This window comes from Muntiacus reevesi, chromosome 12 (genome assembly GCF_963930625.1).
Source record: "Muntiacus reevesi chromosome 12, mMunRee1.1, whole genome shotgun sequence".
In the NCBI taxonomy this organism is placed as follows: Eukaryota; Metazoa; Chordata; class Mammalia; order Artiodactyla; family Cervidae; genus Muntiacus; species Muntiacus reevesi.
In genome coordinates, this window is record NC_089260.1 from 38,114,006 (window position 1) to 38,130,729 (window position 16,724).

Genomic DNA, 16,724 nt, shown 5'->3' on the forward strand with positions numbered 1-16,724 from the left:
GTGGCTATTTCCAATTCTAAGTCTCTTTTCATATAAAAACAATAATGATAGTACTAAATTAAGCATCCCGAATCCCCTTGCTATAGTGCTGAATTGCAATGAACCTGGACTCGGTGCCTGTGGACTGATGGCATTCCCCAATCTCATTACTGGAAACTCTGTCTTGTCATTTAACATTTAGTGGCGCGTGCAGTGTTGCAGGTGGAATTTTCTTTTGGTTTAAATACATGCCTGTAACAGCAAGTTGGCGTTCTCTTTATCTGTAGAAGGATACACAGGGACATTCATTCATTTTTGCAATGTTGGACAAATTTTCTTAAGTACCTGTTGTACTCCAACACAACACCCTTGGCTGAGGGAAACAAGAGAAGTATCATTCATGATCCCAAGAGTGCAGATGCTTGTATTGCAACTTCCAGTTTTATCTGAAATTTTCTTTAACCCCATTTCTTGTTAAGCAACAGTGATAGCAGACACCATTTCTTGATCACTTATCATGTTCCAGACACTGTGCTAAGCACTTTCTAAAATCAGTTCATTGAATGTATTATTATTTTTCCAGAAAAACACCACTTTACAAATTCAGAAAAAGTCTGAGAGTGGTTTATATCTTGCTCAAAGTAACAGCCGAGTAAAGTAATCTCACAGCTAGTAGGTACAATAGTAGAGCCAGAATCTCAATTCAGATTCATTTCACTGCAATGTCATTTATTTGATTGCTTAGTCTATACTGCCTTCAAAGTACTGAGTTAAAACTAAAGTTCTTGCATTTTCAAAGAACAGCAGAAGTCAAAGTAAGTAAGGAAAAGAATCAGTTAGTAACACCACAAAGCCAGTTTCTACATCAGAAGCCTAAGAAATATCATTTTCTTTCCTCATTCCTGACACAGAAATCTTTTGCAAGTGTTTGCGCTCTTAGACCAGCTTCACATTGTTTCTCTGTATCAAGTTTTGCCCTATTAATCTATTCCCTGAATTATCACATAATGATCAATCTAATACACAAACCTGATCATGTCACTCTCATGTGGAGAACTTGTCGAAGGCCTTCCATCATCTCATCTAATGCTCCCTAAAAGGCATGGAATTTAGCCCCTTATGTGTCATCTCCTGCCACCTACTCCCCACTAGAGAGCCTGGTGGAAAACATATATATATATATTTTCACATATCATTTTATTTTGTACATTTAAAAAAAATTTCCGGTATAGTTGCTTTACAATACTGTTTTACAGTATAAAACAAAGTGACTCAGCTACATGCATACACTTTTCCTTTCCCTCTTGGTCCTCCCTCCCACCCCTCATTCCATCCCATCCATCTAGGTCACCCAGAAAGCATTGGGTTGAGCAATTTTGCTATACAGCAGGATCCTACTAGCTAACTGTTCTACACATGCCAGTGCACATACATCAATTTCAACCTCCCAGTTCATCCCATCAACCTACTCCATGTCTGCATGTCTGTTCTCTACATCCACATCTACTTCTGCCTTGCAAAGAGGTTTACCTGTACTATTTTTCTAGATTCTCCATATAAGCATTCGTGTGCAGTAATGTACTTTCTTTTCAAAATTTCAAACATGGGCTTCCTTTCTCCTTTGGTGCTTAAGCACCTCTCTGTATTTCTAATAACCCAGCACACATTTCTATCTTGGCATTTCTCATGTGAGACTGGATGTAGTTATTTTTGTGTTCTTTATCTCCCAGAAATCTAGACTACTTCAGTGCACAGGCCATGTCATTTTCATATTTGAACTTTCAATGCTTAGCCAAAGGCTGAACAGTAGATGTTTGTTAAATTGAATTAAGCCAGACTGACGGCAAGACCAACTAACCATAAAACCCCAAATCAGAGATACTCCTCATTGTTCTAGTAGAACATAGGAACTGCTTTGGCAAATAAATTTGGCAAAAAAATCAATGGGCTTCCCTGGTGGCTCAGACGGTGAAGAATCTGCCTGCAATGCAGAAGACCTGGGTTCGATCCCTGGGTTGGGAAGATCCCCTGGAGAAGGGAATGGAAATGCACTCCAGCATTCTTGCCCAGAGAATTTCATGAATAGAGGAGCCTGGCAGGCTACAGTTCATGGGGTCACAAAGAATAGGACACGACTGAGTGACCAACACTTTCTTTCTTTCAGGTATTTCTCCCAAGTTTCCCACATGTTCACATTTATTAATCACATAATCTTAGACCAACCACTTCATAACTTGAAGTGAACCTCAATTTCTTATTAGTTAAATGATTGCATTCTCTCAGCCTTTGACATCATTCCAGGTGAAAGGCTATGGTTACCGTTCTAACTACCCTGCATACTAGAAATGACATTTCAGAAGTTATAAGTCCTCTAGAGGTCACAGATACAAATTAAAATGAGATCTATACACAAAGAACAATCCAAATATAATACAGATTCCATTTGTAGGCAGAAACTGTTTCCCCAACCCAATTATCCACCCTAAAAAATGACCTGCCAAGAGTTTGAAGGAACTAAGTAAGAAAATGTAGAGAGAAAATTGCAACACAGCACCCCCAAGTAGAAATCAAGCTCTAACCATTGGGACAGTATCATAGCCTTAATACATTTTTAATGTCTTATCTACCTGAAAAGCTGCCAGAATGGGCATGCTTTCTACCACCTAATGAACCTATTGGAATCTAACAGGACTAAAGATACACGGGCAGCCATCCTTGGTTCCAAGAAGCCTTACTTCTTCAGTGAAACAAAGGTTTATCTTGAGAAATAGCATCAGCTATGGCAAAGGACTCCACATGAAAAGATCCCTCATTAGTGTGGCTGGGCGGTTGGTTTTCTGGGGCTGGCACAACATTCGTCTCTTTAGCTATAACAGATTCAAGTTACTGGTGTTGGAAAGCTGTCCAAGCAGTTTACAAAAATAGCAATGCAGAGCCTGCAAGAGTCATACACACTGTATTTCACAGTCTATTCCCCCTACTTAGAAGGCTCAAATTGTAGTTCTAAAATTTGGAGACTTAATAGATCAGTTGAACAAAGGGGAATGAAACTTCATTGTCATTGAAAGTTTAAGGCTTTGCTGAAGTGGGATCTGGTCACAGTTGACTGGTTGCTGAAACTAGAATCTTTTTTATGTTATTAAGAATCAATTAAGCATTGCTCCCCTAGGTATTGCCATGGCCCCTTGGCGATTTATCCAGGGTTTGTCCAACCATATTTTTTTGTAGGTGTAATATAAATGGGTCTGATTTAGATCAAGGATATTTTTAAATTAATGAGTGGATCTCAGGGACAGACTAATGAAAAGCTTTATAAGAAATTTTCTCAACTACCTTCTCTGCATGTGCCCAACTTTAAAGTACTGAGCAGTTTTCACCGACCTTCTCTTGAACAAATCAACAAAATTAAGGATCATATTTATTAAAGACCAAATAAAAATTACACTGAATTCTAGAAATAGAATGAAAAACACACAGCCCACAGTAACATGAAGACTGCTTGAATTTGCCTTCAGAACAGGAGACAGTTTTACTCAAAGAAATTATAAAAGTCATAATTAAAAAAAATCACAGTTGAGGGATGTGTTAAAAGCAGATCATGGGTCTCAGCTTTTAGTGAATTTATTTTGAACCTCCTCAAGCAGACACTGCAAATTTTTACATTCTAATGAGTGAACTAAAAACATATATTTCAAAGCAAATAGCACTCATAAATTACATTTATGACACATGAGGTTGCTGACTGCTGCGCAGAGAGCACAGAGTAATGGTTCTAATATGCACTCTAGCTTGATTTTCTCAGTTCCCAACATGCTCTAATTCCACACTACAAATCTTTAAATGGCAGTTATATTTTAATTAATGTGATTATGTGCTGCCATTAGCAAAACCTCCCCCAGCACATTTCTCCTGCCAGGCCCATGAATGCCAGTAAACCATTAACATAAAAGGGCTGTTTGCTTATTAAATTCATCTACACAAATAGGCAAGGGTTGCAATTGTTGATTTGCCACTGAAAGAAGAGAATGAGAAGGAGTTGCTCTGTGCCTGGCAGTTGCAATTATCTGGTGTAATTAAGTCTAATTTATAAAGCCCCCCTCAAATGAGAAAGTAACAATTTTTGTTAATTAACAAGAGCATTTGTAAAGCTCGTTAACTCCATCATTCAGAGGCTGCCTGGAAAAATGGGAGCATATGGCTATGATGATGGGACATGTTGCCTATGTGTATTTGTGCATTAATCTGTTTGGAAGGCCTAATGATTGAAATGGGAACTAGAAAGGGAGGTTATATTACTGAGGAAAGAAGATCTACTGTTTTCATTTATCTTTACAGCAATGTGAGTGCTTTGTCATTATCTTCTGCATATGGTTTCATTATCCTGAAACAGTGCTGAGCATTGCCTCATACCGTCAGGCCCATAAGCCTGCAGGCTACAAGGGCACTTATCTTTCCTGATGACTGTTGAATCATTTAAAACAAGTTATTAGTGAAACAATTAAAATGATATTGGTTCACAATTGTATTTATAGCTGGCAGGCATAATGGAACATTCTGAATAGCAGTCGGGGGTTCTCAGAATGGATGGAAAATGCTGTTAATCAGAGACAAGAGAAACCTCTAAAGAAAACCTAAATTGCAAGAGCACATTAATTGTATTGAAGCATTTCATTTAATTGAGAACAAAGGGAAGGTAAAAATCATATTATCAATGTTTTATGAACATGAAGAAATAGGAAAATTACTATGTCATTTGTCACATATCTTCTGCTGGAATTGAAAATTAAAAAGGCAGTATTTAACTTTAACCAGAGCAGGCCAAATGCATCATGTTGTTATAAATTTTCATTTTCAAAGGGAGCTCCAGAATAAAATAGAACAAATAAGTTAATTAACTCATAAATACAGAGGAAGACCTTTGGGCAGAACACCCATGCACATGGGGAGGAGTCCAATGAAATTCAGAGTTTGTTAAATGGCTATAAAAGACATTGAGGGCTGTCCCTACTCCATTACACTCATGATTCTTAAGAAATTGCTGGGATCAGATTTTCAGCCAGGAGTATATAAATGTTATTTCTTTATTGCTATTGGTGGTAGAAGAGCCTGGAATTTGTCAGACATGGTTGACAACATGTAGATGAATGAAGAGCCAACTTCTCCTTTCACATAAACCAACCCGAAACATGCCCTGAGTGGTATTGTGAACAGGAACCAGCGATCACACCACACTGTATGTGTGGAGGTGTTGATATGTACTTGAAAGAGGTAGAAGTGAAAGACTAGAGCTGGAGTAGGTGGCAGTGAAAATGAAGCTGATTGGAATAAACAAGACTCATACTTGGGAAATCAGGTTTGTAAGCTGCTCTACAGGCAGCAACTCTTTGCAGGAGGCCGTTTGCCTTGTCCCTTTAGCAAAGCGAAATTTTAACTTAACCTTTACACCAAAATCCCCTGTGCTTCACCAATCTCTAGCCTAGGCATACCTCTCAAATCTTTTGATCACACAATGCCTTGTCTGACCTGTTGATTCTTTTCTTAGATTGAAGAAGTAGGAATGGAGAATAATTAGTTAATGGGTGATGAGATCTCTTCCCCATCTTCTACTTACTGAAGTAATCCTGGAAACAAACTGTGTGAACAAGGTAACATCTAAAGGTAGATCACAAGATGTCAACAAACCTGCACACAATGAAAGATGGCAAAGAATCTGATCCCATATTTCAAGGATTGATATTATTTTCTCTTAAAAAAAACTTTTACGATCAAGTAGAACCCTGGAGTTGGTTCTTGTACATGAGTCTGACTTATCACCAGGTTGCTGGCCTCCTGAATAAGCAAACTTCCCTTTTCCAATCAACAATTGTCTCTCAAACATTGGCTTTTGAGCAGTGAGCAGCCAAATGTGAGTTCAGTAACAATTTCTTCAATGAAAATCTAGTTCATCAAACAAATGAACTGGTCTCTAGTTCAAATCAGTTTATTTTGGTGTATGGATGCTCAGTCATTTTGTCATGTATCCAACTCTTTGTGATCCCATGGGCTTTAGCCCGCCAGGCTCCTTTGTCCATGGAATTTTCCAAGCAAGAATACTGGAATGGGTTGCTCTATCCTCTTCCAAGGGATCTTACTGACTCAGGAATTGAATCTGAGTCTCTTGCATCTCATGAATTGGCAGGCAGATCCTTTACCACTGCATCACCTGGGAATCCTTGTTCATTTTGGGGTTGTGTTCAAAATATGGACCCTGACATAAGTAGATTTATTGATATCAGCAACTTAAAATCTTTACATTGGACAGAAATATAGATTACAAATAGCATAAAAATAGCACTAGCTATCAACCTGACCATTGCAAATCCAAGATGGCAGTTGTGTGGATAAGCATACCACGGATCTAGAACAGAAAACACATTTTTAAGTACAAAAAGAACTTAAAATGGATATTAAAATAATGTGATGACTTTTCAAATGAGGAAATATTTTATTGACAAAGTCTGAACTTGTTGACATAAATGCATCACAACATCATAGACAATTTAAGGAGACTTGAAGAGTTGTGACTTTGAAAGGTATAGATTATAATAGTAACAGTTAACGCTTATTGAATTCTTACTGCAGAACAAGTGTTGTTTTAAATTTATAAATTGAATTGCAAAAACTACATAACATTTCTCAAAAATCTCTATGACATATTAATATCTTTATTTTATAGATGAGGAAATTTACTTGCAGAAATTTTCTATAATTGTGTGCTTGAGGACACATAATCACTGAAAGAAGTCCTTTTCAATTGATTTGGTGAATTATAATTCATTGAACTCAACATCTGAATGCATTTGTTTCTTCTATTCATATATCCTCTTTCACTGAGAAAAATATTTTAAAATAAAATTCCTATGAAAATTTTAGTATATTAATTTTTCTAGTTTCTGAAATTTTTAACTATACACACACACACACACACATATATATGCACACACACACACATATATATATTGGAGGAGGCAATGGCTACCCACTCCAGTATTCTGGTATGGAAAAAATCCCATGGACAGAGGAACTTGGGGGTCACAGTCAGACATGACTGAGCACATATATATATATGTGTGTGTGTGTGTGTGTTAAAGTTGCTCAGTTGTGTCTGACTCTTTGCAACCCCATGTAACCATGTGTGTGTGTATATACATACACATTCATATATATATGAAAGTCGCTCAGTCACGTCCGACTCTTTGGAACCCCATGAACTGTGGCCTGCCAGGCTCCTCTGTCCATGGAATTCTCCAGGCTAGAATACTGGAGCGGGTAGCTGTTCCCTTCTCCAGGGAATCTTCCCAACCCAGGGATGGAACCAAGGTCTCCCAAATTGCAGGCGGATTCTTTACCATCTGAGCCACCAGGGAAAAACATGTATATATATATATATATAAGTATATATATACACATTCATTTATACAAAGATAGAATAATTTTCAGTTTTATCAGATAAATAATTAAGATAACATTTTCCTGGCTGCATTTAATTGTCTGTTGACTTGTAAAGTGAGGTGGTGGCAGCCAGGTAGGGCAAACAGTGATGGCGTACAGAAGTTAATTATTCTTCACTATTTTTTTCTCCTTTTGGCTTTCTCCTATTCACCCTCATCCTGCTGCTGCCACCGCCGCTGCTGCTGAGTCGCTTTAGTCGTGTCCGACTCTGTGCAACACTATGGATAGCAGCTCAGCAGGCTCCTCTGTCCACGGGACTCTCTAGGCAAGAATACTGGAGTGGGTTCCCATTTTCTTCTCCCCACCCTCACCCAAGTACATGGAATTCTCTGGTCCCAGTACTGTTCCTGATTATGAGGAAAATGGCAAAAATATGACTGACGGCAATGACCACCTAGTTTTTCTGCCAGTGGATCTGAGTTAGTTTAAGCTCATTATTATTGAAAATTTGCCTACAACATATGTATACTCTTGACTCTTGCAAGAAGTAGAGATATAAATGTTTGTTTTTTTGCCTTAGAGTTTTTAAACTGCTACTGGTACCAAATAATAGACTGGTGGTACAGAAAAATATTTCATAATCTGATATACAGTATTTTAAAATTTTCTCCTGAAAATGTATAAAAAGGAAAATCTAACTCTTAACTATTTGTTTAGTTTTCAATCAAAATTTCAGTATGCTACACATGAAAAACTAGGAAAGATATTTCACACAAAACATGTAAATTGTGATGACAGGATAAGGCATAAGATGATGTGTATTGGGTCTATATAAGAAAACAAAAATGGACATGAATATTATGGCAACTTTCTTCTTTTTGAAAGTCTATCTTATTTAGAAATACTAGGAACCAGTGTTTGATGAAGATATGAAAACAGTTATATTTGAGTTTCTTATCTATGTGTACCATTCCATTCCATTCGTTTTACTTACATCTTTCTTATATATTTTGGGACCTCTTCAGAGAAGGCAATCTCAAATGATAAAGAATCATTATAAACAATTTAATGAGACAAAGTCAGTGTGAAGTTCAGAGAGTAAAGGAAAGATGGAGTTGTTTTTATTTGTCTCTCTCTTGTTATTCACAATGTCCATAGTAAAATACACGCTACAAGATGCGGGTTTAATTAAACATGATGACTAAAGAAAGTACAGAAACTCTCAATATACATGCCATTAAACACTGAAATGGGCTATCCTGAGAGCTTATTGAATTTCCTAGCCTGAGAATGCTAGTAATTGTGGAGAATTAGTCTGTTATGAATCCTAGAAGAAGAGATAAAGGAGATCTCTTCTAGTCTGAAAATCTTAAGAAATGTTTATTAAACTATGTATGCCAAAAGGTCATTAGGTAAAAAGAGGTGTCCCAAATACACAGTTCAGCACCCTCTCACACATTAAAAGCTTTGTAAATACTATGCTCTGTTACAGCTTAAACTACATTTTAACTCTTAAAATACTCAATATAATCACTCCATCAAAGGCCAAAAGCTTCTAGCGTTGAAAGCCAAAACTGTGTGCCATTGCTCTTCTCACTGTACAAGGATCAATTTACACAAGGTGATTACTGAGAAAACAATAGCCACTGATAGACGTAACTCCTTTATATAATCAGATTCAATGTTTTAACTTAATGGCAAGGCATAGACAACATTAGATGGGGGAAGGTATTCTTGGGTTGTGACAATGTCATAAAAATTTGACTCACAAGTTTGACTCCTTCATACTCACAAGGATGCCCATATACACAGGCACTTGCTATGAAAACTAATTTCAGAAAAAAACAAATTTTAGTGAAAATTTTGCTTCTCAACATAGGTAATCAAGATAAATGGAATTTGTCATTACCCTACAGCATCTTTCCAGCTAGTGGTGCTATGTTTATTATTGTTGTTTTAGTCACTAAGTCAAGTCCGACTCTTTGTGACTCCATGGACTGTAGCCTGCCAGGCTCCTCTGTCCACGGGATTTCCCAGGCAAAAGTATTGGAGTCGGTTGCCATTTCCTTTTCCAGGGGATCTTCCTGACCCAGGGATTGAACCTCCATCTTTTATGTCTCCTGTATTGGCAGATGGGTTCTTCACCTCTGAGTCACCTGAGAAGCTTCAGAGGTGCTATGTGCTCAGGACTAAATTCTGCTTAGGACACTGTTTTAATGGAGTTTATCCTGGCTGCAGTCTGATTCCCAGCCTTACCACCCTCAAGACAACTGGGAGCCAGGGCAATGTACAAGATAAGAAAAGTAATGAGTAATTTTTCATAGTATCTTTCTTTAAACATATCCAGGTTATGGTTATATATTTACTACCAAAATTTATCAAAGTTCACTCAAATAGTTGTTCTTTTTTAAATTTTTTCTTCCAGTTTTATTGAAATATAATTGACATACAGCACTCCATAAGTTTAAGGTGTATAGCATTATTATTTGATTTACATGCCTCAGGGAGTGATTATCACAATAAGTTTACTGAATGGACATCATTTCATTGATATAAAATTAAAGCAGAAAAAAATTTTCTTGGGATAAGAACTCTTAGGATTTACTCAACTGCTTTCACATATAATGAGTAGCATCACTAATTATATTTTTCATGTTGTAAGTTACATTCTTAATATGTATAACCAGAAGTTTCTACCTTTTGACTACCTCTGTTTCTCACAATCTAGAAGTGTTTAAGAACAAGTTATGTGCCGATTTTTAGTTTCTTCTACTTCAGACTTACTGAATAAGGAGACTAGGAATGGAGAAGAAGACATACATTTCCTAATAATACTTTATTCTATCTTCTCTTTGTACTCCTTCTTTAGAGAGAGAGAGAAGAGCCAAGAATAGGAAGCTAAAGTGGAACCTGAGACCAGGATTGCAGTATTCCCTCATTTTGTCCAAATTCCAACCTTCTTAAGCATTTATCTGGTTTCTCCATGGTCAAAAAGTAAAGCAGGAAAAAATGAGGAAATCAGGAAAATTATTGTTTGGTTATCCCAGTAAGAGGTCTTTCCTTACTGATAATGGAATTCAGTGTGGTTTCATAACAAGTCCAGTTAAATTTAATTTATGCTTTCTAAGTCATGTGAAAAGAAAGTCAAACCCTGCTCTGTGTTTTGAGAACTATCTTTCAAGTTTCTCTGGTATGTTGACATGTTACTAGAGCAGCGAGTTACCAAGTGGAGCATTCTCCTTGGCAAAGCTCCCTTAATACCTCTGTTTGACTAATTTCAAATATTATTTTCCAATTGCATTTAATCTAACTACATCACATCTCCTGTTCCTTTAATCTGGTCACTACTGAAACTTCTAGACTCATCAGTTATTACCTATCTTGTTTATATTTCCTTGCTTCATCTCTTCCTACTTTTGCTTCCCCCCCACCTCAGTCCTTCACAAGGAATATTCTGAATCTTGATGCAATACTAAACCCTCTTACTTCCATTCTTAATTAATTATTTATCAAGGGATCTGAAGGTGGGAAGATGTTCTCCTATTTCCTAATCTCAAGATTCAGACCACACTTGTTGTCCAAGTGCCTACCTTCCCCACAAACCACACCACCCGCCCTAATGCCTGCCACCTTTTATTTTCCTAGTACCTGCTCTTTGGTTAAGGATTTATGTTGCATTTCCTGATACCAGGACACCATGATCCGTCACACCAGTTGTCATTCAGGCTGTCCACCCAAATGTCCACGTTTATAATTCTTAACTTTCGATCTTCTCTGAGAACCTCACTCTGCTTATTTAACTTATATGCAGAGCACATCATGTGAAATGCTGAGCTGGATGAGGCACAATTTGGAATCAAGATTGCTGGGAGAAATATCAATAACTTCAGATATGCAGATGACACCACCCTTATGGCAGAAAGCAAAGAAGAGCTAAAGAACCTCTTGATGAAAGTGAAAGAGGAGAGTGAAATAGTTGGCTTAAAGCTCAACATTCAGAAAACTAAGATCATGGCATCCAGTCCCATCACTTCATGGCAAATAAATAGGGAAACAATGGAAACAGTGAGAGACTTTATTTTTTGGGGGGAGCTCCAAAATCACAGCAGATGGTGACTGCAGCCATGAAATTAAAAGACGCCTGCTCCTTGGAAGAAAAGTTATGACCAACCTAGACAGCATATTAAAAAGCAGACATTACTTTGGCAACAAAGGTCTGTCTAGTCAAAGCTATGGTTTTGATGATAGTATGTAAGTATGGATGTGAGAGTGGGGCTATAAAGAAAGCTGAGTGCCAAAGAATTGATGCTTTTGAATTGAGGTGTTGGAGAAGACTCTTGAGAGTCCCTTGCACTGCAAGGAGATCCAGTCAGTCCAGCCTAAGGGAAATCAGTCCTGAATATTCATTGGAAGGACTGAGGCTGAAGCTGAAGCTCCAATACTTTGGCCACCTGATATGAAGAACTGACTCATTTTAAAGGACCCTGATGCTGGGAAAGATTGAAGATGGGAGGAGAAGGGGACAACAGAGGATGAGATGTTTGTATGGCATCACTGACTCGATGGACATGAGTTTGAGTAAGTTCCAGAAACTGGTGACGGACAGGGAAGCCTGTTGTGCTGCAGTCACAAAGGGTCAGACACAACTGAACAACTGAACTGAACTGAACTGAACTGAGAACCCCACCCACCCTTCCGTTCATGCACAGATTACACCCTCAGTTCAGTTGTCCATTGCTAAGAAGATATTATGGGTTTGTCACCAAGAAATGCCATCAGATCAAAAAAGTTGAACTCTAATTCCTTCATCTTTATTCAAAGCTGTATATTCATTCTGACTCTCACGTGATTTCACACAGTGGTGCCTCTAAGTGACCTCTGTTTTCTATTTTCTCCACCTACAACTTTCTCCACCTTCCTCATCCCACTCATTAGCAATTACTTGCTCTCACATCTCTACCAAACTTTGTAGCACTCAGGAGTTCAGGGACTATAATCCACCCATTGCAAGTTCCCTGGTGGCTTAGATGGAAGAGAATCTGCTTGCAATGCAGGAGACCTGTGTTTGATCCCTGGGTTGGGAAGATTCCCTAGAGAATGGAATGGCAACCCACTCCAGTGTTTTTGCCTGGAGAATTCCATTGACAGAAGAGCCTGGTGGGCAACAGTCCTTGTGGTTGCAAAGAATTGGACGTGACTGAATGACTTCCACTTTCACTTTCAAGCTACCCATTTCTCTATGTATGCAAGGAGTGCCAGGTAGTAGTATAACTAGGCAGAGCCATCCTTAATCACCATAAAAGCTTAACTTAACTTCATGCTATTCACTTGCTCTTATCCTCAGCCTCAACAATAAGTTTGAGTTTGTCCCTGGCACAGTTGGACAAGATAACCAAACAACTATCAATCTCTTCTGTGTTCCACATGTAGAACACAATTCTAAATCAAGTACAGAGGCACACTATTCATCTTGTATACCTCTGCAGCTAAGTGAACTGATGGAAAAAATACCATAGGTCTGAAAACTGCTACAGAGGGCTTCCAGGTGGTGCAGTGGTAAACAATCCACCTAACAATGTAAGAGTTGCGGATTTGATTCCCTGGAGAAGGAAATGGCAACCCCTTCCAGTATTTTTGCCTGGGAAATCCTGTTGACAGAGGAGCCTGGTGGGTACAGTCCATGAAGTTACAGAGAGTTGTACCTGACTGAGTATGTACACACTGCTAAAAAATCCACTTTTTTTTTTTGGCCTTGCCTAGGGGTTTATGGGATCTTAGTTCTCTGACCAGGGTTTGAACACCAACCCCCTACAGTGGAATCATAGAATCATAGCCCTTGGACTGCCAAGGAATTCTCACAAACTCACATTTTCTAATCTTCTACCTGATCTTTCAATTTTAACACCTAACCCTCTTAGTGTATTATAATAGCTCTTTGCTGAGATGAAAAAGGCCTTCAGGCTCTCGGTATATTTGGTACAAGCTTCCCTCTGCCCACTCTAGCCAGATGATAGGCTGTCTTTCTTCCATGTAAAGCTGAGCTTTCCTCCCTGCTCTTCCATCTTCAGCAAGACCAGGGTTATCTTGCTTTCCTTGTTTCTGTCTTGTCTTCCTCCTGACTGTTAGGCACACATCCACGTCAAAGTGATTTTCTGAAACACAAATCATATCATATCACCACTCTCCTAAAATCCTTCTCAGTAGCTCTCCACTGCTCTTAAGTGAAACCTAAATATTTCAACTTTGCTTTCAAGACCCTGAATTACTTGATTCCAGATGTCTCATCTCTTGCACTTCATTCCTGTTGCATTAGGACTTCCTGCTGAATCTTTTGCCTAGAACACCACCCTTTCACCCACTCAACCCTTCACTTTGTAACCAGGCTGTTCTGTCCTCCATTGAGTCACTCTAATTTCACCTCTACCTCAGGGTTCACTTGAATCTTCAGATTTCAAATTAAACTTTTACTTTCTTGAAGAAGCTACCGTCGAGGCTCCAGATTTGCACTGAGTGATGTGTTCCCATGAAATCCTGTGTTACCCCTAACAGAGCCTTTATGATAATGTGCTTTCATTTTGTACATACTTGTCTGTTTCTCACTGGACACTAAGCACTATAAAGCCAAGTATGCCATTCATCTTTTTCACTGATTTTTCTTAGAAGACAAGCATTAGGATCTGACACATAAATATTTTGTGAACTATACACATTAGAATTGGCCCAAGATCCTAGATCCAAGAGCATAGGTAGATCAACAATTCAAATCTGAAAGGATTCACAAAAGTATATGACCATTTTGCAAAGACAACCAGACATGATGGTTGTGTGATCTAAAACAAAAGAAAACAAAAATTAAGGTCATTTATCAAAAAACAAAGGACATTAAAGAATCAAGATAAATGGTAAATGTTACAAACATTCCTAACTCCTTAGGAATTACCTAATGGCTTACTCCAAAGAAAATAATGAGTACTCAGATTAAAAACAGCCTTTGCCTCCACAACCTTACCACAGCCTGACCTCAAATTCCAAACCAAGTAGAGTGTTTTCTAGAGAGAATATCAGTAGTCTCTTTACATTACCAAATGTATCAGAGGATCTGGATACATGGGCTGTGTGAGAATTCAGATGCATAGAATGAAACTATTTAGAAAAATAGTTGACTGCCAAAAATACATGGGAGACATAAATAGTATATTTTTATTTTTGACTGCTTGACTGTTTCTATTGAATATACCAGAGCACTCACATTGGTTGAAAAAAATTTCTTCTGCTTCAGTTCAATACATTTACATTGTTTACATGAAGTGATCTCCCTGTATTCATTTTTAATTATAGATTTTATTTATTAAATGTCAATCATACAAGGCCCAAGTTCAGAGCCAGAGAGGACAAAGATAGAACCTTGCATTTGGAGTGGTTCTTTCACAGAGAGAGTGGGCCAGCAATTTGTCAGAGAGGTCATGAGTATTTTGGCCAAAACTTATCACAGATAAAGCTAGTGTTTCCTTGAGGTTATTTGAACAATACCCATGCAGTTGTTAAAAGCAAATTAATGGTCACCTAAAGCCTTTATTTCATAACAAATATTCAGATTACTTGGTTTTCTCAAACTGTATAGTAGGATCAACAAGGCAGGTTATAAGCCTAGCTATATCCTGGGTATTAAAGTAAATGAAACATTTTGGTTATAGATTTATAATTTATAAATCATCAAAGCATCTGGCATTATGCACATTATCTACCAGAAAACATACTGAAAGAACCAATTTATAAGGAGCAAACTTATTTAAATTTTGTAGGAAAAAAATTCTGAAAAATTTTTTGTGTTTGGCAAATGAAAATTACTTATAATATTTCAAAATGCATAGCTCCTCATAGCTATTCTCTTAATTTCCTCTCTCCTGTTTTATTTTAGTGAACATTAAGATATTTGTATGTAATATTTCATGTACGTACACTCCTGATCTCAAACTTTCTACTTCTATTTTTTTATACTATCACAAATCTCGAGATTTTAATATTACTGTCATATGTCTTTTAGTAATATCATCATCCCAAAGGTTGGAGAAGTACTTCTTTTTAGGTGAGGATTTTTTTTAAGTTTATTAATTTTTTTTATAAATTTTAAGTCAAGCCTCACAAAATTTTAAGCTATAATCTTGTTTAATCTACTTAATTTTTAAAATGACTATTATGATTGAAATGACCTCCCCACAAAAATCATCTCAGTTGGCGGGGGAACAGGAATCTTTAGCATTTAATTCAGTAGTAAAGTCCTAGATCAGAGTCATAATTATATCTATGAAATGATGCCATGTGGTTGGGAGCCACAGGAAAGCAATCATATACCCTTATCCTTAGATAGCCCAGAATAGCATGTCCCTGGAGCCTGTAGTTTAAGTGAAATGTATGGGCAAAGTCAGAGGAATGAATGCTGGAGGCAGCTCCCACCAAATTTTAGTTCTTCCCAAATGATTCACTTAAAGCAAGTAAGTCAACCCTCAGCGCATATAGCACACAATTAGTGGGAATGAAAACTCACCCATTGTCTTTCCAAAATGGCTGTTCCTTCCAGCACGACCCTTAAATCCACAGGTCTCCAAAATCTTGCTTACATGAAGCACAAGGAGTTTGAATTACTGGCTGAGTCATCAGGTCACAGAGACCTCAGATAGAAGTTTCTATTGTTTATTTAGGAAATGAAAGAGATTTGTAGAAATATGGAAATTACAGTCTGTCATTTGTAGGGCAGTCTCTTTGTTTTAGGCATTCTGAAGAAATAGGCCAGTGCTATAAACAACCTCACACGAAAATTTTTTCAGTGCCACAACTTAGAGAAATAATAAAATGTAATTGATAGGCTTGGAGATCGTGAAGGAGCTGTTTGTTGTTTGTTGAGGGGGTTTTGCACCACCGTGTTCTATTACTGAAATAATTTACTTTTATATCCGGAGCTGATATTGAAATCAGTACATTTCTGGTACAAAATAACTTTAGGCATTTTAAATATCTTTTATGTCCAAGTAAAAACCAGAGAAGGAAGCCTTGGTGTTCCTAAACCACTCTGGATGTCTTATATTTCCTTCTTTTGGAAGCGTGTACCAGTCATTTAGTGCAGAGAGAGAACTCTTGTGCTCAGACTATTGGGCGGTGGTGAGAACACGCAGCCAAGCTGAATGCCTTGCCAGATTGAGGCGGTATGTTGCACTTCCCCGGTTGATGGATGCCGACACACACATTGCTCCCTAATCAGCCGACTTTAATAATATCCCAGCCCTGTTGAAGGGACTGGGTAGGTGTGAGCCTCAGTC

At 37.8% G+C, this 16,724-nt stretch overlaps 1 long non-coding RNA gene across 2 annotated transcripts in view; it reads right to left on the reverse strand.

The window, feature by feature from the left end:
- The window catches only part of LOC136145178 (uncharacterized), a 37,619-nt gene extending 21,498 nt beyond the window's left edge, over positions 1–16,121 (reverse strand). For both annotated transcript variants that reach the window (XR_010658714.1, XR_010658715.1), the window contains exon 1: positions 15,956–16,121. This is a non-coding gene — a long non-coding RNA (uncharacterized lncRNA). The remainder of the gene's footprint in view (positions 1–15,955) is intronic.
- Between the last annotated feature and the right edge of the window lie 603 nt (positions 16,122–16,724).